Source organism: Fukomys damarensis, unplaced genomic scaffold (genome assembly GCF_012274545.1).
Source record: "Fukomys damarensis isolate Sample0158 unplaced genomic scaffold, DMR_v1.0_HiC HiC_scaffold_3, whole genome shotgun sequence".
Classification (NCBI taxonomy): Eukaryota; Metazoa; Chordata; class Mammalia; order Rodentia; family Bathyergidae; genus Fukomys; species Fukomys damarensis.
Window position 1 is genome coordinate 35,722,622 of NW_022900915.1, and position 26,093 is coordinate 35,748,714.

At 34.4% G+C, this 26,093-nt stretch overlaps 1 long non-coding RNA gene across 4 annotated transcripts; it reads right to left on the reverse strand.

Moving 5' to 3' along the window:
- On the reverse strand, window positions 1-25,372 carry LOC104871327. 4 transcript variants are annotated; one of them, XR_004518120.1, is made up of 7 exons: window positions 25,244-25,372; window positions 24,732-24,934; window positions 18,630-20,275; window positions 6,062-6,201; window positions 5,798-5,855; window positions 462-612; window positions 1-111 (listed from the first exon to the last, which is right to left on the reverse strand). It is a non-coding gene; the product is annotated as an uncharacterized LOC104871327 (long non-coding RNA). The 4 variants fall into 4 exon arrangements; XR_004518117.1 differs by lacking the exon at window positions 5,798-5,855; XR_004518119.1 differs by lacking the exons at window positions 5,798-5,855; window positions 24,732-24,934.
- Window positions 25,373-26,093: the final 721 nt, after the last annotated feature.

Below are 26,093 nucleotides of genomic sequence, written 5' to 3' on the forward strand. Positions count from 1 at the left end.
GTAGGCTATTTACTTTTCATTGATCTGATGATGCAGGAGAAACACCTCAAACTGGCATTAAATTGAAGGAATACATCTTCTGTGTTATTTCACCTCAAGGTCAGGAAGGAGCTAAAAAGAAATTAGAACAAACAGAAACTAATCACCGGAGTACAATAAAACTATTAATCTACATTACAAAGACACATGGTAACATAATTAAATTTCAGGCTGAATGAGGTTCACCACAAAAGAGACACTACCCTGACTTCGTGTTGTTTTGTTTTTTAAATTGTTGTAGTGTGTACCTGAAACAACCACAAAACAATGAGATGTGAGGACTAAATTGAACCAATATTTAATCCCTGGCTACAGGACTAGTATTATTCTGCAAAAATCCCAAAGCAAGAAAATGCCCAGAAACTAATTAAAAACAGGCTCTACTCTAGCCACACAGCAAAGTAGTGAATTTAAATTCTTACCTTCTAAAGTAAAAAGCCCTCAAAAAGATTTCAAATGGTTTTATAGAACACAGAAATCTGCACCATTTTCCTTCGGGATGGGGCTGGGGTGCAACTCAGCAGTAGAACACGTAGTTAGCAGGTTTGTGGCCTCAGGATCAATCAGTAGCACCTCAAAAATTTATATATAGATAAGAGAGGTTTATAATATACACAGTCAAGGTGATGTGACCTGTACAGAGATGGAATTTAAGTAGACTTCTTAGATTAGTTACGCCCTTCAATGTTAAGGAAATTCTGTTTGTATTCCTTTTCCTTTCCATGCATTCATTCATTCATAAAGATTTCTTTAGGGTCAATCTCTGTACCCATACATACCCAGACACATACTTCAGTGTAATTTTCAGATATAACACTGCTTTTTTTCAGCTTTAATTGAGTTTATTGGTACATTTTAGGGATACAGTACAGTTACGTTCATTGTTGGGATCTTGTACCTCTACATGACAGGTCTTGATTCTCATTTTTTCCCCTTACCCCTGCCCTCCCTTCACCCCCTCCTCACCTCCCCATCTACAAACTCTTTATTTTCATCTTTTCATTCTCTCACATTTTTTTCTTTTCCCTTATTACCCTTCCCCTACCCGTCCCACCTTCCCTACACCTTTAGCTCCTTTCTTCTCCTTTCTAAATGACAGTAATCTTATTAGGATCTTATGTTTTATTGCAGATTATCTGAGTTAAAATTTCATAATTCAGAAACCAAAACATTGAAGGAAAATTGAAAGTATATCGAGTTAACCAAACTCATCTGAGAGATACTTGTTCTGTGTGTTCTGAATCCATGTGTTTTAATATTAATTATAATTCCAACCCGTTCCATTTAAAAATCTTCTTTGAATTTGCTAAATGAAGTTCTTGTAGTTCAGAAGTGAGTGACAGGAGAAGTATGAACCTTTACTGAGAAGGCAGATGAACTCTTCTCTTCTACAAGAGTCCTGTGCTATTCTCCTTAAGTTTGCCTCAAAATTCAAAATAAAAATGCTAACATTTCTCAGTACCACAGCTATCCCTTTTTCCTCTGATTCACAGCCAAATGTAATTCTTGCGACTGCTTTTATTATGGAAAACTATGGTGATGTTTTGGCACGGTTAAATTTCCTTTACTAAAATTTCAATTATCTTTTGAAGAGGTAAAATTATACTATTTTCTAAATTAATTCATCTTAATTCTAAATCTTAATTTTTGTGCCTAAAAATTGTAATGATTATTTACTTCGTGTAATCATTTCTAGGGGTTCTATTACTTTGTGTCTTCAGTGACCCCCTTTTCTAAAGGGTGTATGACACAAGGCTCCAGTGGGTGCCTGAAACCTTAGCTAGGACTGAGTCCTAAAATTTAATTCCTTCTCCTTCTTAACTGTGCACTTATCACAAATTGTGGCTCTAAATTTGGGACTTCACATACCACAGGAAAATTATCTCAAATCTTTTTTCCTTTTTCACAATTTCACAGATAAGAGACTTGTTCTTCTCTAGATCCTACCAATCTCAGCATACAAACTTCTTTTTTCTTTCCTTATGAAGCAGAGACCTTTCACTTCTTTGCTTAAAGGAAATGGCACTCCTCTGCGAAACCGCAGCTGCCAGGTTTGCTATTCTCATACTTTGTGGTCTTGTTAAGTCAAAGAAAAGTTACATAAACACGAGCACTGAGATACCAGGACAGTGGATGCGATAACCTTGCTGGCTACCAAGTGAACAACAAGAAAGCAGTGTATACCTAAAATGTACCAATAAAGAAAGAAAAAAAAGCAGTGTATATGGATCGTATGGGGTCTCTAGAGGAAGGGATGAGTCACATCCCAGGCGGGACAGAGCAGGACTGCAAGATTTCATCACACTCTTAGAACAGTCCACAACAGATACCTTTTCTGTTTGAAACCATCACTGGAAAGTATTCTGATGTTTATAAAATCTTACTTTTGTATCTAGTCGAAAACAAAATATACTGAGATTTCTCAATTTTTTCTGCCTCTCTTTTTCTCTCTTGTGCCTCTCACAATTAAAAAATATTTTTAAAACATAGGTGCTCTTTAAACAAACTATTATTTAAATTATACATATTCTTTGTTTATCAACATTGAGAGTAGGGATTAAACAAACCTGAAGATAAACCCTTGTGATTTTATGAAGATACTGGAATTAATTCATTCCAAAGATCAGATTACTTGGAAACTAATTATGGAGTGTTTTTTTTAAAAAACATAAACATTTTATTATTTTTAAAAAATGAAGGTGAACAACATTGGAAATTGAGTGACTTAAGAGATATGCCAGTATGTATGCTGCTTGGCAATAGTCCAGAAACTTCTCTGCTAAGTCAATGCGCTAAGAGCATGTTTGGCCAAGAAGCTACTTTTTGGGAAGGAGCAAATTTGATGCAGAGAGAACAGCAAGGACAGCAGTGTCAGATTCGGCCCAGTGTGGACCCATCCTAAGAAATGAATGCCAATCATGGTTGACAGAAGGGGCAAAGTGGCAGTATAGTTGCTGTCTGAGGTCTGGGAGGAATGTGGTGAGCAGCTGTTATTTCAACGCAGATTCTACATCTGATTATAATTCCCTCATAAGGCTGATAACTGACACAGTTTTCTTTTGTTACCCAATGAAAACTTGTTCAACGTTCAAGATAAGTGAGGGAGGAATTATCGTTTCTTCTACACAATCCACATTATTTATTCCCAACTTTTGTTTCTGAAACATTATTGTCACACATCTGAAGAATTTTAAAGATCCATGTAACATTTCTAATCTCAGTTGTCCTATAAAACACTTCTACAGTTGAAGCAGTGGATTTTGACGAGTAAACCTCTTGTATAAAAAAATGATCTGGGATTCACTTATTAAACTAAAGGAGTCTAAAGAAAAAGTATTTTGGAGCATATGTGTTATCCTCAGTCCACGTATGCTTGCTTCATAGTGACTTGCTTTATGCTTATTAAAATATTAAAATACATATAAGAATCTATTATTTCTTTTTAAAAATTACCAGGCAATATGAACTAAAATTGATTATAGGTTAACAGTTTAAACTAAGCTGAAGATAATTTCTATGATATATTTCCTAATATGACACAGACCATGATACCAATTCTTGATTACATTTAATTATCTAAATAAAGTGCTGGATATACCAATTAATTTTACATCCATTATAGGATTTTGCCATAGTAGCAATCATTTAGCTCGTGGTCAGATGCTTCACACACAAGGATTCAATGGCCTTCTTAGAAAAAACATAAGAAATAACTTTATAAAATTTAAAATTTTGCATAACTGCATGTATTCCCTGGATATCATTCTTACTGTCTTTGGGGTATTGACAAACAGCAACCCTTTTAGTCGAGTGTTTTTATATATGTTTCTATTTTTCATTTCTAATATATACTTCCAAACTCCCTAAATCTGATCTACATTTTCCCATAATCACACTATAATTTCTTCTGTGTGATACTTATTAAGTACTTACAAGCAAATAGCAAAATTCTAGTTTTAATTTGCGGAAAACAAAAGACACATTTTATGGCCTTAAAATGTGTAATGACATCGTGAAGCCAAGGAATTATGTTTTGAAAAATGGGAAAACACAAAACAGTCCAACTAACTACAATTTTAAAAAAATATTATGTAATTGTTTGTTATTTATTACACAGTTTTCAGAGTTTATAATCTGCTAATTAAACCCGTCTACCTTAGCTCACTCCAATCTAGAAAATAGATTGCTGGACAAAGACATAGAACACTCAGAACTTATCACTGGATACCTATTTAAAGTTCCAGGGATTTGTACATTATCTCCTTTGTCTAAAGACTTCATGTAAAGGGAAGATTAGTTTATCATTTTCATATTTTCTACTTCAACCTTGACATGTGTCTTTTGGAGGGATTCATCTTGACACGGCTGTCAGCTACCCATTTCCATTTCTAATAGGGTGAATAACAGGTGATAAAGGTTGATTAGAAATGAACCTGGAGATGTTTTTTCATGAAGACTTTGCTTTCTTTCACACATAAGCATTCAATTTAATTTTTTGTTATTAACAAGTTACATTGTTTCTTTAGAATTTGATATTGAATATATTTTAAAAATGCCACTTTGGATCAAGTATAAAATGATCTGGAAAGTCAGGTGGTCTTCTTTTTCAAAGTAATGCATATTAAAAATTGTAAAATTATTCTTTATTTGCAATTAGGAGATAGATTTTGCATTTCAGATAGAAAGTCTTAGCTTGAACCATTCTAATATAACAAATCACGTACTTATAGGCACTGAAGACAACTACATGACTTCAAAATGTATCATAATTTATTTACAATTCTCAGATATGTATTAAGATCCTAAGTGTTTATTACTAAAATATTTAAATACTTTAATGAACCTATTTTAAAGTGAATTGAATTCTTCTTTTCCTCCTGTAAACTTTCTACCTGATAATTTACATACCGTTGCTTCTATAATCCAGGCCCATGTGATGTCTTCCTTAGCACCTAAGTAGATGATAATCAAATCACCAGGGGCAGATGCAGGATAAATCCACCCTTATCACGGTATAAAATAAGCAATGAGGGCCGGGGATTTAGCTGAGTGGTTCCGCCTCCTACCTTGCAAGCATAAGGATCCGAGTTTGATCCCCGGTACCAAAAATAAAATAAAATAAAATAAAAAACAAGCAATGCATTCTGCTCTTGATCCCAGAGAATAACAAATGATATACTTGTAAATCTGGACATAGGTGTTGCAAAAATTAATAATAATACTGGGCAAAAATTAAAATACATAGGGATGTCCTTGATCCTAAGAGAAAAATATAGACAGTGAGAAAGAAGGTAATAGGATGATCGTAAGTAAAAAAGAAGAGAGAAGCTGGGGCAGACCAAAGGCCTATTTACTAAAAGGGACCATTTTTGAATAGAGATGTCAGTATTTAAATGGTGGTTTGTACTGTTGTAATATAAACCTATTGTGCCCCCAAAGTTTCAGTAAGTATTGCCATTTATTTAGGTGCTCTGTGTATGTGTTTGTATTTTTGTAAATCCTAGAAAGAGAAGACATCCACATAATGTTCAACAGAGTGCAAAAAATGTTCAGTGTGCAATGCGGTAGAAGAAAACATAAATTCATAAAAAAATTCCACTACACAACTTAGAGCTATTGCCATATTGTTTTAGTTCTGTTTTATCCACACCTTGTCTACGTACTGATAGCAACAAACATTTGGAATAAATAATGTACTTACAGTTACCATTAATATAATTAGATTTTAATTTATATAAGAACATATTTACAAGGATACCTGTGCTGCAGATTTCCAAGACCATACAAATTCTACTTTCATAGGTTGAGACAGAATTCTGCAGAGGCAAAGCACATGAGGGTGAAACAGATATTTGTTGCTCAATTACAGCTGATTCTTCTCCCCCATAGCATAGTAGAGGTTACCCTCTCTTGAGCCTACAGTACAGTACAAGCCATGTGACAAGTGATAGACTCTGACCAGTAGGCTGGGAAGAAAATCTGTGTGCATCAGCTACAGGGAGGGTTATTTGGTGTCAGATACCTCCATTCTCTTTCTCACACAACTTTAGGGTCACATCATCCAGATGGCAGCACTGCAGAATGCGGAGAGTCTGTGGTCCTAGGCCACTTAGTTACAGCATGTGAAAGTTTCCTTTCAAATTCGCAAAGGCTTACAGTAGACTGCAAGAACAAGACATAGATTTTTGTTTCCTGATGCCACTGAAAAGTTTTAGAATATTTGGTTATTATGATACATTTCGGCTCATCCTAATGCAGAAACTGATCTTAGAAGTTGGGAGGTTCTGAAACAAAAAGTTAAAATTTGTGGCCTTGCTATGGGAAGCCAGAGATGACAATTTTTATTATAATCCAGGAGGGTGAGCATCTGTCACTTGCAGTGACAACCCTTAAACTGGAAGATAGCTCACGAACCTAATACATTTGTAGTCCAAACAGAAAAATTGGAAAAGTGAATGATAAGCATGTGAGTTGACCACTGATATCTATTTTTGATAGAGTAATGCTAATTGACTATTTTGCAGATTAAAATGAAAGAAAACGGGAGTCAAGAAATCTGCAATTTGAAATGTGGGTGAAGCAACAGCTCTGAGAGGAGAAATGCTAAGAAATAAAACTGAAAAACAACTTGAGGTGGGAAGAGTCGGGAAAGGAAATGAGGAAAAAGAAAAAATATGAGCAAAGTAAAAAATGGAAACAAAATCCTTGTAAATAGGGGAGGGGGAAGAGGTGAAGAGAGGGCAGGGCTCCGGGAAAAAATGAGAACCAAGACGTGTCATGTAAAGGTACACTTAAAAAGTTCCAATAAACTCCTTGAAGTAACAAGGATTATTAAAATCGTATTTTTCAACGAAGAGAAAAAACTATGGCTCTTAAGGTAAGACTCTGAGGAGGCCAATGCCTTGTCCTGTAGTCTTCTGACTCCCTTTTTTTGTACCGGGGATTGAACTCAGGCCCTTGTGCTTGAAAGGCAGGAAGCAGAACCACTGAGCCAAATCCCCAGCCCATCTTAAAGCTTTTAAGGTGACCCATAATAAAGGTGTTTTAGATATCATGACTAGTAATTCTTGTTACTGAAGATAATAAGCTAGAGAACATATACCTTAAAAGACAATATTGGTTAATAAAAATCCTACTTAAGTTTTTGAAAGAGGCAATACCCCAAGTGACACAGGATGAAAGCTATTAAAATTTAAAACACACACCAGTCCCCCAAACTTCTAATAGCAGGAAAAGTTTGAGAAAGCTTCTCGCCCAAATGAGTCAATTCTCATGACTTTTCGCTTGAAGGTGTAGCCAAGAAGGATAGTAGAAAAGAAAATATCTCAGAAAGAGGAGAAAAAGACCGCATAAAAAATGAAGGGAGTCCCACACTAAGGAATCATTACTGTTCTAAGTAGGCTTAACTTGGGGCATTGCCTTATTTACTTTTCTCATTGCTAGGACAAAATCTCTGATATCCACAAGTTAAAGGAAGAAAGATCTAGTTTAGCTTACACTCTGTAGAGATTTCAGTCCATGGTTGGCTGGTTCCAAGCAGCCTAGCACAGAAGCAGGGCATCACAGAGGAGAAACAACCCATGCCATGGTAGCCAGGAAGCAGCAGCAGTGTGCCTCCTTCCCTTTATACCCCATCTGGGCTGTAAGCCTATTGGCTGGTGCCACCCATACCCAGGGTGGGACTTCTGCCTTCAGTAAATCCATCTGCCACACCCAAATCTACACTAAACCACTGAGAAAACTGATCCTGGACCATGCACACTTAATCCAGTATCACACACCCTTCATCCAGCCATCAGTCTCTGAAGCCCTACCTAGGAAAGCATTAGACTTTGGGAGACAGCTAGGTACAAGTTATATAAGTATTTTACATGGTCCATCCTTATTCTCACCATCCTATCCCTGAATTCCTGCAGAGCACAGGTAAAGTTTTTGTAATAGGTGGTAATGAATATTAAAATTTTCAGAAAGGTGGATACCTTGGAAAACAAAGACGTTATAGAGAAAAGTAGAACAAGGAGAAAAGTATGGACCAGTTGGGTTGTCCCAAGACCTTAGGTTAAAAGTGTAAAATAAAGCTAAAACTGAGACTGTGGAGATTTGACTCAAGTTGAGCAGAACCAGAAAAAAAAAATGCCCTGGAATCCTAAATCCATGAAGATTCTGTATGAGTTACACATGGTTTGCATAAGAAGCAGTCATCCTTTCTCTGTTTGTGTGGATTTGGTTTTACTTCTCAATTGGATGCAGTGGGGATTTTGATGTAAATATGCAGTTTGTTTTCCAATTTAAAAGCAAAATATTTGGTTACAATTAAAATAGGGAAGAGGAGAAAAAAGGAATTCTGTGACGTGATTTGGAAATTTTGAGACAGATTAAATGGAAAAGGAAGCTGCTGGTTGGAACTGAGGAGTTACGTTTTCAAGATGTTTTAACGTTAAACTGACTGAGGTTATAAAATGATGGGGAAATGGCTGCTTTAGCTTATTTTCTGTCTTCATACCTTATGGCCAAATGCAAAATCCACATACTTTAAACTCTCAGGAGCTGTAACTACTTCCTCATTTATTATACTAGCTTCCCATTCTGCTTCATTTTTGCCATCTACTTTGATTGAAATCTTTTAAAATTCTATTTCCTCCACTAAGTCCTCTCAAGATTCATGCTTCCTAGTTTTGATATGCAAAAATATTTTCAAATAAAGGGACTCAAAATTGTGTTTAATGTAATATCATTTAATTTATGTACACAAAGATTTTGCTCTTGCTATTTATTTTGTAACAAATTCTGATTGGTTCAATTTGTTCTAATGGGTTAAATCTGCAAAATAATGAGATTTCCATAAAAATACTGCCTGTCTAAATACAACTATTATATGTGCTGTAATTTCATATGTTCCACTTTATACTTTCCATTAAGCATGAAGACAGGAACTAATTTGTTTTTCTTTCTCAAGAGTCTAACTCAGCACCTGGCAAACTGAAGTCACTTGCTAAGCTTTTTAAAAATGAAATACACAGGTATGATCTCCAGACTTTAGCTTTGTTTTGGTTCTTGAACACAGCTCTCTTCATCCATCTTGTTCATTATGCTTAACAGTGATCACAAGAAAAATTTGTTTATATAATTTATTTTAAGGAAATTAAAAGCAAAACAATAATGCTGAAAAGCAAGACACAAGACAAGTGTTTGGACCTGGGAGTGGGCATCCACATCTGTGATCTCAGCATGTTGGTAGGCTGAGGCAGGAGGATCACAAGTTTGAGTCCCACCTGGGGACTTTGTAAGACTCTATCTCAAAATATAAAAATAAAAAGCACTGGAGTTGTAGCTCAGTGTAAAGTCCCTAGTTTCAGGACTCAGTATCATAATAAAAATCAACTAGCCAGCCAAAAAACCAACCAACCAACAAACAAACAAAAACACAATAAATACATATTTGATAAGGAGTGAATAAACCAGAACAAGTTATTATGTCAATCACATAATTTTCCCAAACAGTGAGTCTTAGTCATTTGAGCTAGAGTTAACTGCTATCTTAACATACTCACTATACTATATATGTGAAAGAGAAATATTAACATGATTATTTTTAAGGAGTTAATAAAAATTAACTAGACTGAATATTTATGAATACTTCTCATTTTCAGGATTGATTAATCATATCGAATGTAATATCCGACTCTGCCTCTCATTATTAATCATTTAATCAATCAAATATTTTACTACACTAATTAAGAGAAAAATAGATATTAAATTTTCCAGTTTTTGTTTATTTTGTGATGACTGGATGGCTAAGAAAGAGCAAAGATTGACAGCATAACTTTGAATTTAAAGTTTTCAAAAGGGGAATGATGGAGACCGAATGGCAAACAATTCAAAATATGATAAACATAAATAAAGTGATCTTTAGCCATAGAAAATAGGAGCTGAATTTGAAGCTTGGCAGCAGATAAAATTGTGTAGGAAAGTAGGACTCAAAGCTTTAAATGAATTTTCAGGGAGGATTAGAAAATATTAATAGTGGCTGAAATTACTTTCTGTGTAACCTCCATTCTACTGTGTCTATATAAAAAAAAAACATAATTTTGATGACACATCTCTGTGCCAAGTGAAGTAATATTTGTTCTCAAGATTCCCTTTTAGAGCATCCATTTAATATAATGCTGCCTCCTGTGCAGAAGAATTGCCTTTTCCCCTCTCTTCTTCCCATTTGATTTCTACATTGTTTATGGGTAGAACAATTGGGTATGAAGGAGCTGTTTTGTTCTTATCCTCCCTCAGTCCTCCCCTGAATGCAAGTGTCACGCACAGTGGTGGTTGAGGGTCATTGTGTCCTCTGGACTGGCTCGGGAGCCAATGAGGGGAGTGATAAGTCAGACTTCTGGGTGTGTCTGAGTGGGTCCTAGGAGCACGGACTTGGGTACTGTGTAACACCCTTCCCTCTTGCCACCATGAGCTGAGCATCTCTGCTTACTCACAAATACTCTGAAAGACAGTCTGCCAAATCTGAATATATTAAAGTATATTAAAGAAACTGAAAAAATAATTAACAACTTTCCCAAATAGAAGGGACCCAGGCCCAGTGGATTTACTGGTAAATTCTAACAAATAGGTAAGGGAGAAATTGTACTAATTCTCTAAACTATCGTTCATATCATAGACACAGACGAAGTACTTTCTATGTCATCCTACAAAGCCAACAATTGCCCTAAGAACAAAACCAGACAAAGACATTGCAGGAAAAGAAAATTATACACGAATATTGTGTGTGAGCATGGATGAAAAATGTCTCAAAAATATGAGAAAATGAAATTTAGCAACATATAAAATACAAGATGTCAAAGTAAAGCTGAGTGATCATTCCAAAACATTCAAAACTTGGGCCAGGGCTTTAGCTCAGTGGTTCTGCTACCTGCTTTGCCAGGGCAAGGTCCTGAGTTCGATCCTCAGTACAAAAAAAAAAAAAAAGAAAGAAATTCAAAAGTCAATCACTAAAATCAGTTACATCAATAGGATATCAAAATGTCCTGATTATATCAATATGTACAGAAAAAAATCACTTATCAAAATGCGACTCATTCACAATAAGAAGAGTCTGTGGACTTGGAATGACAATGATGCATCTGTGTAGGGGCATCTGCTGTAGTGAATCCACCGCTGAGGTACGAGTTGTCTATGATCTGGGAATAGTGCTTGTGGGGACAGGTGAGATGTGGAAACACTATGCATTCCGCACAGTTCTGCTGTGAGCATAAAAAGTACTATTGAAGTTTGTTCATTTAAAAAAATGTAGTTTAAAAAGTGTCATATGACTACTTATTCTTCTAGGGTCCAAAGATCTGAAATCAACAGAGAGAGATTTCTGCCTGTTATTCATTTTATTAATTTTTTGTCTCTGGGAAAATTGTTCCACTTTTTAGTCTTAGACTCCTCAACCATCAAATGAGATTTAAAAAGATCCTTTCCTCAGAGTTGTTATATGGATACAATGTAAATATTATACTGTGTCTAATGTTAAGTCATTCATGTTTCTATTACAGTCACATTACTTTAATGAACATAAACTCTCTCATTAAGCTTTTTTTTTTTAAACCTGTTTAGTTGAAAATGGCCACTGGCTTCCGAATTCATGTGACTGATGCATGAACACTCATGAGTGATGGGTAGGGATAGAAGTAATTTTGGACTGTGTGTGGAACTCACAAAAACCGGCGCCAAAAATAGATAACTTTAGGAATAGCAAAGTCACAGTGGAGGAGTGTGCGCTCCATGCAGGAGGGCAAGGAGAGGTTATGTTCAATAATGTAATGTTGCAAATGAGACATAACCAGCACCTGGTTCCAAAAAATACGAAGTCAAGAAAAGTCAGGGCACCGTTAAAATACTATGTTTGGATTTAATTTTTTTTATATATATTTTAAAACAAAAAGAGAGCAATACATGAAGATGAAAAGCAGGGAGAAAGGAGAGCGAAAGAGGGAAGGATGCAAATTCAAAGTAATTTATATAAAGCAGTATTACAGAAGACCCAGTGAAGTGCTGGTCTATGATCTAAAGAAAAAAAATTTACTGCGAACCCTTTTTCTGCTGGAAAGACATGACTATTTTGTTTAAAAAAAAATCTTTGAAGCTTCAGAGTTAAAAATGACCAGGACCATGGATAAAATACGAATGATATGTTCTTATCAATCACCAAATAAAGTAATCATGGAGATTCAGTCACCCAAGATAAGTCAAAGAAAAGCCAAGGTAAGGATCTAGGTAAGGATCCTGCCTGATAAGCCATGGAACATTCTGACACAACACAGAACACAGTCCATATTCTGGACCAAAATAAATCTCCCAAATAAAACAGAACGTGTGAAAAAATTCAGAGCACAGTGAGCAGCCCTATATCCAAAATGCATTTATTCCACCTAAGGAGAACCATGTTAGTCCAAATCGTAGTCCAAAAGCAGAAAATTAAAAAAGTAAGGAGCAACACTGAGGAAGAAGTGAAATACAGCTTTTTATGTGCAAAGAAGAATTCCAACAGTAAGTGAATTTTGGAACTGGAGAAGCTTCGCGCTGAAGTAGCAGACATCCAAGTTTAGTTTTTAGAACTACTCTAGGAATTGCAAATCAAGCTCAGCCTTGTGCTTCAGGCTGAGACTTAAGAGGATCACCTACCACCTACAATTCAAAGAAATAGTAACTGGAGCTGTGAGACCCAGTACTTACCCTGAGGGCACGCATTCTGCCCATTTGAAGTAAATAAAAATATATCTGTGAATTACTACAACAATATAAAGAAAGAGAAAATTGTGCCTAATAGTCACAGGAAAAATATATCTTTGAAAATAACCTTCACAAGAAAAATAGACTTTTTTTTTTTTTTTTTTTAAGAAAGTAGCAGCTTGTTGTCCTCAAAATAATGCAAGAGGAAATGAGTTATGTGAAATAGCAGCAAGAAGCCTTGGGGAGAAAACTGAGTTAAGATCTAAGGGGGGCTGGCAGCAACGTAAGATTGGAATAATAAAAATCTACATTGGAAGCAATCCCACTTGGATTTGATTAAAGGAAATCAAGCTAGTGGTATGAAGGCTACATTTGAGAAACTTACCCAGAGTGAAGAGAGGAAAATGATTATTAAAAGCTAAGGAAGATTACACATTGTTCCTGACCCCAGTGAGAAATACTCCTATTTTTGCTACATCTAAAAAGATGTTGACTTTTGAATGGGTGGCACATACTTTCCCATATTAAAGATGATCTACTGATAGCTTCTCTCCTGTTTTATTTTTGTTTGTTTTTTTTTGTACCGGGGATTGAACTTGGGTCCTTATGCTTGCAAGGCAGGCCACCGAACCACTGAGCTAAATCCCCAGCCCCTGTTTTGTTCTTTTTAAATCATAAGTATTGGATATGATTCAATACCTTTTCTGCACTAACAGAGCTGATCTCAAAATTTCTTTTGAAATGCTGTATGAATTATGTTTATTGATTTCCTACTATGAATCTTATAATCCTACAATAAATTTGGACATAATGCATTATTTCTTGGTATGATGAAATTATTAATATTTTCATTTTAATTTCTTTAATCAATCTTTAGCTTTCATTTTTTTAATGTAATGTTAACATCATGAATAGGCATCAATGTTTCCATCCCTCCAAACATATTTGAAGTTTTTCTTTTATTTTTTTCACCCACTGAAACAATTTAAGTAGTGTTAAATTACCTGGCTTTTTCCTGAATTGGCTGGGTTTTACTTATGTTAATATTTGTACTTGATGCTTTTTTCAGGGGAGCTGAGGTGGTGAGGGTACAATCATTTGTCTTTGATGAATTTGTCTGCTTACTCTATGGAAGTTAGCTCAGTGTAATTTTTGTTGTGCACTGAGATCATATTGTATGTATTATATTTTCCTAGGAAATTATCTAATTCTTGTTTTCAAAGGAACTTCTACAGATATACATAAAATGGTCTCATATATTTACTTTTTCATCTTCTGAGTGTCAACATTTGTCTTGTAATTTCTTATTTTGCATATTTGTGCTTTCACTTTTTAAGTTTTCTTGATTAAATTATCTAAGTCATTGTTTTTTATCTATTATTTTCAAAGAACTATCCTTTAATTCATTCATCTCACTTATTTTCCAATTTTTAAAATTTCAGTTCCTTGTTCCTTTTCAGAATAATCCATTATCAATTTATTTTACAATTTATTTTCAATCTTGTATTTATAATTCCTGATAATGTGTTTATTCAATTAATGTTATTTCACTATCATTAACTTATTAAAATTTTTTTGTTTAATGGTTGAATCATCTTGATATTTTAAAGGTATTTTTCTTAAAATTACTATAATACTGTAATAAAAACTTTTTAGGTAAAGTCTTTCACTTTCAGGAGTGAATTATAAGAGCTTTTAAATTTTTACTGTATTTTTGCTTTAATTTTTTAGAGTAATTAAGATAATATCTGTCCAACGTTCTGACTTTATTAAATACACTGAGGATTTCCTTTGTGAACTGATTTATACTAGTTAAAAAATGTCCATATGTTTTCTTAGCAGTACAAAATTCATGCATATTTTTAAATATTTTTATACATATTTCTTAGGATTTTTTATATCCTAACATATTTGATCACTTGGCTTTAATAGTTGTATCATTAACTTATTTTTATGGCATTCATATCTATTTCTTTTTGCATCTTCTGAAGTTTCTGTTTCATAACGATTGTTACTCTGTTCCTCAAGGAACATAGGTATTCAGGACAGTTTTTGTTGCTGTTGTTGCTGTTGTTGTTGTTGTTGTTGTTGTTGTTGTTGTTGTTGTTGTTGTTATTTGCTTTTGAGACAAGATCTCACTCTGTAATTCAGGCTGACCTTGAACTCACTATGTGGCCCATCCTGGCCTCAAACTTGTGGCAATCCCTCCCAAGTGCTAGAATTACTGGCCTGTGCCACCATGTCTGGCTATTTATAACAGTCTGAACTTCATTTTGAATGTGAGACTTAATATTATCTGTATCTTTTTATCTTTGTAAAAACTTCTAGATTTTTGCCTAAATTTTATTTTTGCAAATATTAATTTCAAGCAATGCTTTCCTATTGTTTTTCCAAAGCAAAACTTGGAGAAGTAACATTTTTGATAAATTATTTGTTAAATTTTAGTAATGGAAATAAATATGAACCAAAATATCTCAATATTATAGCAATAAAAATAAAAATATTCTAGAAATGCTTAAGTTTATAATACAGTCATTAAAATATTTTCCTTATATAATGAAACTAGAAGGCATTTCAACCAACCTGCAGTATGAAACTAATTCATAATATCCATGAGTAAATATGGAGTCATCCAAACAAATGAACATAAAATGACATTCTAAAACTGAGAAAAGGGCATCATATACTATGAAATAATAGGAAAAAACTAAGTAAAGAAAACATTTAATCACCAAATCTTTAATCTTTAAGTAAAAGAAGCAAATTTCAACAAAAAGGAAAAAAAGGAACTAGAAGCCAGGTGTGGTGGCACATACCTGTAATCCCAGAACTCAGGAGGCTGAGACAGGAGGATTGCCATGAGTATAAGAGCAGCCTGGACTACATAGTAAGTTCAAGGCCAGCTGAACTACAAAGTAAGACCTTGTCTCAAAAAAATTGATATTAAAATATGATTTTTTTCAGAAGAAATTTAACCAAAATAAAGAAAATAATAATGTTTAAATGAATTCAAGAGGAAAAATAACTATGTATCCTGTAGATTTACAATGTTATAATATATTAAATATAAGCTTATATTAGCAAACTCATCTTTCAATAAAATGGAAAACTATAAATTATCAAACTTGAAACAAACTTTATTACTTATGAAAATCTCATTACTGATTATTGAACTCTTGAGTTTTTCTGTTCTTCATGAGTCAGTGCTACTAAGCTATTTTTGTCCAGGATCTCTGCATTTTCTATAGGCTTTCCAATTTATTGGTTTGTTGTTTTCTAGTTCCTTGAGGTGCAATATTAGGTTATTAATTTAGATAGCTCCACATTTTTATATAGGTTATTAATTTTTATAAAGTTGCTCCTTAATTCTGCTTTTCCTATATCCCATAGATTTTCCTGTGTTTTTATTATCTTTTGTCTGAAGAAAATTTGTAATTTCTTTATCAATATCTCCATTGTCACACTGGAAACTCAGAAACATATAGTTTCCATGTATTTACATATTTTTAAGTTCTTCTTATAAATTTATGGTTTATTTTAATTTGTTCAGAAAAGATACTTTATATTGTTTCAATTTTCCAATGAATTCTTTCAATATATTAAGGTTGCAGAATACAACATAAATATACAAAAGTCACTAGCATTTACTTATAGAACAACAAATTATCTAAAAAAGAAATCAGAAGATCCATCCTGTTTATACTATCTATGAAAAACACCTAGAGATAATTTAATCAGAAAGGTGGACTATCTCTTTAATAAAAACTAGAAAAATATTTATAAATGAAATTTAAGATGATATTAAATGCAAATGTATTCCATATTCTTGGATTGGAAAATCAATCCTCTTAAAATACCAATGGCATCAAAAGTAATCATTTAGTGCAATCCCTACCAAAACATAGATTACATTCCCTCACAGAACTACCAAAAGAATTCTAAAATTTGTATGGACCCATGGCATACCGCATATAGCCAGTCATCTTGAGAAAAAAGTCCAAAGCTGGACGCCTCACATACCTGAATTTAAAATCTACTACAAAGCTTAAGTAATTGAAATAGCACAGTAGCAGTGTAACTGTTACTTTTATTCACAACAGCCAGGATATGGAATCAACCTAAGACCCTAAATACCTATCAGTAAATGAACACATTTTTTACATGTGATGGATATATATAAAGTGAAACAGTACTTAGTCATAAAAGATGAAACACTATCATTTACAACATGGATAAGCCAAACAACATTGTGAATGTGAAATAAACCAGACACAGAGAGACAAATAGCCATGACGTCATTCTTGTTGTGTCTAAAATGTTAATTTCATAGTAGTTAGAAGGGTAGTCACCAGAAATTAGGGATTAGGAGGAGTGTAGAATAGGGAGAGCTCTGACAATGAACTAGAAAGACATGGAAATTTAAAAACCTGCTCCTGAACAACCACTGAGTAAATGAAAAATTACAAGTGAAATTTTAAAAATTATTTATACAAATGACAATGGAAATAACATAGCAAACCTTTTGAGATACAGAAAAAGCAATTTTGATAGAAAATTTATACCAATAAATGTCTACACCAACAAAACATAAAGATCTCAAGTAAACAACTTAATTATGCATCTCAAGGAATTAGATTTAAAAGCTGAATGCAACACTGGAAGAAAGGAAAAGAATAATCAAGATGAAAACAGTCATTTGGGGCATAGCTCAGTGATAGAGTGCTTGCTTACCATGTGTAAAGTTCCTGACTTTGGTATCCAGACCATGGAAAAAGAGCAAAATTAAATGAAACAAAGACTTAATTAAATACAAAAGGATCAACAATGGCAATAAAAATCAAGAGTGTATTATTAATTGCCATGCTTTTTAGCTTCCAGAGTTTCTCCTACTGATGATTTCTACTTTCCATTACAGTCTGAAAAAGTTATTCAGTATAATTTTTTTACTTATTTTAATTGTTGAGATTTGTTTTCTGACCGCATAAGTAATCTCTCCTGGAGAAAGTTCCATATGCACTTGAGGAGACAGTGGATTACTCAGCTGTTGGATAAAATGTTCTGTAAATGTCTTTTAAGTACATGAGGACACTTTACATCACACGTTTCTTCATTGGACATTTTGTCTCCATGATCTGCTTATTCCTGAAAATGAGGTACCTAAGCATCTGCTGTTAGCATATTGGAGTCTGTCTCTCCTTTCAGGTTTATTAATATGTGCTTTATATATTTAGATGATCCAGTATTAATTACATATATTTATATATACATATTTACATTTATATATGCATATACATGTATGTGTATATGTATATGTGTACACATGCAAATATTTATATAGATATAAATGTTTGATTTCTTGATGGTGGGAAGAACTCCAATTGCACAAGAAATGTCAAGAATCAACAAATGGAATTATATCAAACTAATAAATGTTCCAGGGAAAATCGGCTAGCCGCATGGGGAAGATTTAGTCTAGACCCATAAATCTCTCCATGTAATCAAGTGAAATCAAAATGGATCAAAGATCTAAATGTTAAAATAGAAACACTTCATTTGCTCAACGATAAATTAGGTAAAACTCTTGGAGAGAGGAAGAAATAGTACCAAGAATCAAGGAATGGGATCATATCAAAGGTAAAAGCTTCTGCATAGCAAAGGAAACAAGCAACAGACTGAAGAGACAACTTAGAGAATGAGAAAAAAAATTCCAGCTACACTTTGGACAGAGGACTAATCCAAAATATAATGAAAACTTAAAGATATTAGATCCCCAAAATAAAAGACCTGATCAAAAAATGAAATCTAAAGCAAACAAACACTTCCAAAATAGGAATTATTAGTGTTCTGAATTTTTCTGCATTTACTCTTACCTGTGAGTTTTATACCTTCAGATATGTTCTTGTTGCACACTAACATTCTTTTCTTTGCACTTGAAGGCTCTAGCATTTCTCATAGCACAGGTCTGGGGTTAATCAGTGTTCTCAGACTTGTCTGATAACGTCTTTATAAACTCTTGTTTCTGAAGACGACTTTCTGAAGACAATTGTTGGTTGGTAGCTCTTTTTCTTAAGCACTTTCAATATTTCATCCACTTTCTCACGGCCTGCAAAGTATTTATTTGCTGAGAAGTCTAAGGAGGCATATTGGGACTCATTTGTATGTGATACATTTCTTATCTCATGATTCATAGAATATTCCCTTGCCTTTGACTTTTTGATAGCTTGAATATTATGTGTTAAAATGAACTTCTAGGTTGTATTTGATTGGAGCTCTTGACACTTTCTCGACTAGGATGTTGGCTTCTCTCCTCAGATTAATGAAGTCATCATCAATATCCCTTTAAATGAGCTTTCTTTCTCTTTTCTCTTTATCTCTCTTTCATTCCTACTACACATTAGCTTTGACAATGTCTCATAAACCCCATTGCCTTTTTAATTCTTTTTCATTTTTACCTTTGTTCTCTGATTGGGTTACTTTACATGTTCTTTCTTCAAATTCACTGATTTCTTTTTTTTTTTTTTTTTTTTTTTTTAGTTTGATCAAGCCAAGTGTTGAAACTTTCTGCTGCTTTTTGTAGTTCACTCATTGTGTTCATTGTACTTCTCATCTCCAAGATTTAGATTTTTATTGTTATTTCTATTTCTTTGTCAAATTTCTCATTTTTTCATGTACTGCTCTAAATTTCCTTCTTCTTTTTTATCCATGTGCTCTTGGAGTTCACCGAACTTTTTAAAGTGGATTATTCGGAATTCTTTTTCTATCATTACAGGCTTGCTTGGGGTCCACGGTGGGAGGTCAATGAACTTTTATTGGGAGTATCAAAATTCTCAGTCTCTGGAATCCTTTTGTGTATGTAAATGTCTGTTCATTGTATAGCTTTTGACTGTGCTTTTTGGCAGTGACAAACTTTCTCGGTTTATTTTACCCTATGTTTCTGGCAGTCTAGCTGATAATGGCCCTGTACAGGCAGAGCTGATTTTCAGCTTCTCTAGATGGCTGGGACGATGCCTTTTCTGAATCCAGGTAGAACAGATGACTGTGTCCTCTATCTGCAAGACCATTGGTTGAACTATGCTATGAGTCTGAGGTGTTGGGTGAGGTCATGATTGCTTCTGATGCTACAGAGCACATTCCCTGGACAAGTTATCATTATCTGAGTTCAGCAGCTGGAGACAGTTGCATGGCAGATGGGTGGCTCCATGGATCAGGAGGGGCAGATCGACCGTCACATGCAGTAGAAACATTTAGGAGATTTGCCTCCCTTCCTGGATGTAGATTGGAAGTGAGCTTTGAGGCTCAGGGTATCACAGATGAAACTTACAAAGAGGCAGAATCGGCTATTGCTTCCTGGCTTTCTTCACTGTGGTGACTGTCCCTCATAGGCAGCTTTGCTTTGAGAGCAGGCTTTGAGGCAGTAGGGTGCACCATTCAATCTCCTGGGGATGCCTGTGTGACGGCACAATTCCGCGTGGTGGCTGTGCCTGCCTCAGATGGAGTCTGGCAGTGGGCTTTGAGGCTGAGGAAGCAGAGTTGCACTTTCAGGAGTGGCAGCTTTGGCGTGTGCTTGCTATCTACCCTACACTGCAGCATTGCTTGTGTCTCTCTCTGGGGGAGGGCTGGGTGTTCTCTTAGGCACTAGGGAGTGCTTTTTATGCTCGCTCTTAGATGTGAGACAATTAGCAGCTGTCTGTAGGTAGAATTCACGGAGAGAGTCTTCTCTCTCCAGGGCAATGCAGCAGTTGCTATTGGTCTTTCTATAGGGAAGAGTAAAGCCTGGGATACCCCTGCCCTGCCTGGGAGGTTTATGGCTGACACGACTCTGTGCTGCCTGTAGGGGGACTCAGGACAAGGAGCTTGCCTTACACACACACACACACACACACACACACACACACACACAGACACACACACACCACCCCCGCTTTAGGACAAACCCTAGCCCTTGCTGACAGTTTGACTGAGAACTGGAGAGATTATCTGAGCCAGAAGAACCCAGCGAAACTGTACCCATATTCCACACCCACAGAATCTATGAGACGATACAGCTTTGCTATTTAAAGCTGCTACAACCTGGAATAATAATTTACCCAGCAATCGATAGCTAACAGAAGTATTAATAGTCCTAAACTTAGAAAACGTAACTGACTTGACTGAATCATATACACCAGTCATGAGTAAAGTTCTTAAAATATATTTCTGGTAAATGAATTAATATTGGTCTCTTAAACTTTTACTTCTAATCCTTACCAAAACCTATGAAACATTCAAACCAACTTTAAGCATCCTGAAAAATAAAATTGTGTTCATTAGAGTAGAGAAAATGTTTTTTTTTTTAAACAAAACCAACTCCTCCAATCATGAAAATGTATTATAAACCAATATTTGAATATTTATATCCTTAGGCATATTTGCCTCCTTACCAAGATAAAATTAGGTCAAGTGTTTGGAATGCTTTTCTCTAGGATCACACTTTGAATTCAACCATACAGAGGCATAATATAAGGCATAAATTTTATTTTAGGTTTTAAAAATCAGATGACTCTCACGTCGGTGGCACCATGTCTACATATAATAAGGGCGCCCTATTTCCCTAGGCATTAATTTGACTTTTTAAGATGAGTAAACCCATCTTTTTCCTAGAAAGAGAATCCGCCAATTATCCTTTTATTATATTTTCATAATAACAAATATTGCCTCGTGCAAGATTCCCCATTAGTGTTTTGTATTTAAGTGCACACAGTCTGTTTAATCCTTCAACTTTATCATACTTCACTGATTAATCTAGTTTAAATACCATAAAAGTCTATAACCACTGCTATAAAAACTTAAGCTTGCTTTATTAAACTAGCTACTCTGCCACTGTCAAATGCAAGTGATAAAATTGTGCATAAATATCAGGAAGCAAATATTTTTTTGCAGTTTGCAAAACAGATTGGATCTTGTGCATACAAATGCCTTCAATTCATGTTTATGTAATGAAACACCTAAAATATATTTTGTATAAATATAATTCAATTTTTAAATGTTCCTCCATAATCTGGTATAGATGTCTCTTCACTGAAAAGTACTCGAGAGGATATATATTTTTAGACACAAAAAGTCCATTCTTAAAATGTTCTCCACAATTGTCATGCAAGGAAGTCATTTCAAATTCAGAGACATCTAGACAGATAAAAGGTTCCAGTTTTTCATTGCATATAATTTAAATATCTGTTTTTTAGTTGACCCATAAATTATCATGGTTGGTACAGTAAAAAAGATTTTTTTTATAAGAGGCCAGAAATGAAGCTGCGAAAGAAATGTAATAGAAACTTTGCACTGAAAACACCAAGTTGGTCTTAATTGATCTGCAATCCTTTCCTGGATTTGTTGCTAAATCTTTATTGATAACAAAAAGTGATTTAACAACTTTTCCAAAAACCTTCATTTATGCCATGTTGTCAATAAAGTTTAAACACAGAGCACTTCTGGGAAAAAATATCACACAACTAAAAGACTGAGCAGGGTCTCCTCAGAGTTCACTCAAAAACAATTTCATGGAAGTGACAGCAATGGGTTGTATCAGTAGCTTAGATTGGGCTTTGCTTTGTCACCATAATGACAGATGGCTTTTAAATTTGCCCAGCACTGGATTGAGATAAATGGGCTGCTTACCGTCTTACTCAGCATAGATAGATAGATAGATAGATAGATAGATAGATAGATAGATAGATAGACGAACATATTCCTTTCTTGTTTTATCACTGCATATGTTTTATAATCCATAAAGGAGATCATCATTCTTTGGGAAATGGAAATTGTTAATATGCATCCATCAACAGAGAGGGGAACAAGCAGCGACAGACACAAAGAACACATTTCATTTTTCATCAAATTCAGCGAGAAAGTGATCTATTTTTCATTCAATCAATGGATGCCTAAAAATGCCCTGGACTTACTATTTCTACTTGTGTCTAAACACAATTCATAAGTCCTAATTCATTAGACTAATGTGTTTATAAGGCAGTTGAAATGTCAAAGCTCTGCTGGATTTAGTATAAACTTAAATTCCATTACCTGGCAGGCATTAATTGCTTATGGAGCATAGGGATTCTTCCCAAGGGTCTTATATGTTTCCTTTTGTCATTTTGCTAACTATTCTGTCTAGACGAACTTAAAGCCCTTAATCCACCATAGGGATCAATAAACTGCACAATAATTCAGTCCTAATAATTAGCTTTCACTTAAACACAAATGGTCATTTCATTGTGAACTGCAGTACAAAATGATAATGAAATAATTAAAAAGACAGATGAAAGAGTGACTTAATAGGAAAGATGCCTTACTGTTCAATTAGAGGCATTACCATCCAACCTTTTTATTACTGCCACAACCTTTCAATTTAAAAAAAAAATAATACTTCAAGCTCTGCTCATTTAACCCACGGCAATATCACTATTATGTCCATGGTCTTATGATGTGAGCCTTCTGCTACAGACTACTGTGGAGCAGTTGTCTCCCTGAAATTATTAAAATGGTGAATATCTGATTCAAAGGTCTACAAATTATGTATAAATCATAGTACTATACTGCCCTGATTTTTAACATAACGGATTTTCTTGAGGTTTCTGCATTTCTCTTTAGACAGGATTATCACTACATAGTTCCTGTGAAATAGCCTCAAAATTGTGTGGAACAGTTTTAAGATACTTCCTGCCTGGAAATGAATTGTAAAGACGCCTTGGTTTGTTTTTTTTTTTTCTTCTTCTTCTTCCTTCCACAGAATTCCCTAGGACAGTCTACAGTATAAAAATTCCTCATGTTTGCAGACCTGCCAATTTAGTTATGAGTCCAAAAGGTCTGAAACTTTATTAACCTTTTAATATACCCTCACAGATGTAGGGCAATAGGCATCTTTGAGTCTTTCTGATCAAAGCACTAGCCTAACAGCAAAATCTTTCAGTTTACCTTTGCCATGTCTTGCTTTCCTTTTGACTCCCACTGCATCCTCAGAGAAGTGGACAGGCTACACTTCACCTTTGTCAGCAACTCGAGACATTCATGACCCAGTTCAGCAAAACCCACTACTACTTCCTGCTATCACAAGATAGAACCTTTCGCCTACCCAATCTTTTTGACCCTGGGGTGTAAGTCTCATTAATCCTGATCAAACTTAAAAAGATACACCAGGGAAAAAAGGAGATACATATGGGCTTTATCTATGTTTTTCAGGTTATAATGGGATTTCTCTTCAAGCTAAAAAGTAATTCAGACCATTTCATTGTTTTAAAATAACAGTACTTTCCCAAATAGAGATAAGGACTCAATAAATATTCTGCTAATGTGTATGTGAAGTAAATTTTTAAAATTTGAAGACATGTGTTTTATGCATCTTACCCTATTCATTACTCTGATATATCAACAATCTCTTGGCTGTTATTCCTCCCCCTCATAAAATGAACATCAGATTCTTCTCTGTCACCCTCAGTTTGACACAGAGTCACCTGGTTTTTAAAAATTGCACAAAGGACACACACACACACACACACACACACACTCCTACATTTGTTATAGAACATGGCTCCAACCTTGCTAGAAATATTATGTAATATATAGCATATATTCCGTATTTCTTTTAAAAATTCAAAATTATGAATTTTGTAACATTGACGTGGGCTTAGGATTGTATTGTGGATACAGAGCTTTCAAACTGTACACCATAGTGAAATAGAGTCTTACTTAGACACAAGTCATACAAAATTTACTTCTGAGATTAAAATGATTATTATACACCTGTAAGAGCTAAGATTGATCATCTGCAAATAATCCCTCAATAGTTAGAGTGTAAATATTGTATTATGAGATCATGGTACTCCCTGAGGTTTTATTTTTTTGTAATCTAAAGTAACTCCCAAAGTTATATTTCTTTCTTTGATAAATCATAAAAGTAAGGAAAAAGAACTATTAACTAAAATAATTCTCAAAGTAACTACCTGGTCACAGAAGTCAGAAATCTGATGGTTGGTAAAGAGAAGAGATTCTTCGTAGGAATATTTCCAAACTTTACCTCAAGGTAAGAAATGTGTTAGACAATGGTCCTACATCTGGACATTCAGGTACTTTCTCTATAGCAGGACGTAGGAATTCGATCACTACCGGGTATGTACTTAGAATTACCTTTATTGAAGATATACTCCTAAGTGAAATAAATAAGGCACACATGTGTAAATACTGAATAGTTTCTCTGGTGTGAATAATCTGCAATAATACAGAAGATCACAATAGGATTACTGACACAGGAAGAAAGGAGCTAAAGGTGTAGGTTAGGTGGGACGGGTAGGGGAAGGGTAAAAAGGGAAAAGAAAAAAATGTGCAGGGACAAGGGGAAAAAATGAGAACCAAGACTTGTCATGTAGAGGTACAAGAATCCCAACAATGAATGTAACTGTACTGTATCGCTAAAATGTACCAATAAACTCAATTAAAGCTGAAAAAAAAGAATTACCTTTAGATAGAAGAACAGTATCTTGTCCAGTTCACCTACTTTTATTGCAATTCAAAATTTCCTTTCCTGGGACCCGGAATTTAGCTCAGTGGTTTCACCGCCTGCCTCGCAAGCACAAGTTCCCAAGTTTGATCCCTGGTATCAAAACAAAAAAAAATTAAAATCTCCTTTTCTTTATTTTAATTGGAAGCTCATTACACATACTCTCTCACTGTGTCTCTCTTGTGTACCTCTGAACATGAAAGAAAAGCATCACACTTAAATGAGGGGTATTTTGTGAAGGCATAAATGTATACTATGGATTATAATTTAGTGTTTTATGAGTTTAACTGCTCACAACTAAATTTGAGTCGGACTTTGAGAAGTTAATAATAATTGGACAGCTTTTCAAATTGAATTTCTGAAAATGTTAAATTGAGAATGTGGCTGTAACCTGTAATAAGCCCATTAGGACCTCAATGACCTGATCATTGTGTCCAAAGAAACCAGCTGGCCTTCTCATCTTAAGATCTATTATAACAATATTTTCCTTTATAAAATTTTAGCCTGTGATTTATGTTAGCATGAGACGGGAATAGTATGTGATATTTACAGTATTAATATTGAGTCTGGTTACATCAACTAAATCAAACATGAAATGATCCACATAATCATGAAAGCTAATTTAATACAGAAACCCTGCAATAATTATCCATAATAACACATGTGTGTGAAAACATCAACACTCTGATAGTAAATACAAAGAACATTTAAAAAAATAAAACCAAACTAAGGTCAATATTAAAAGATTTATATTAAAAAATTAGAAATTGTATTCCCTTATGGTCATTTTGCCATTTTAAGAACTCAT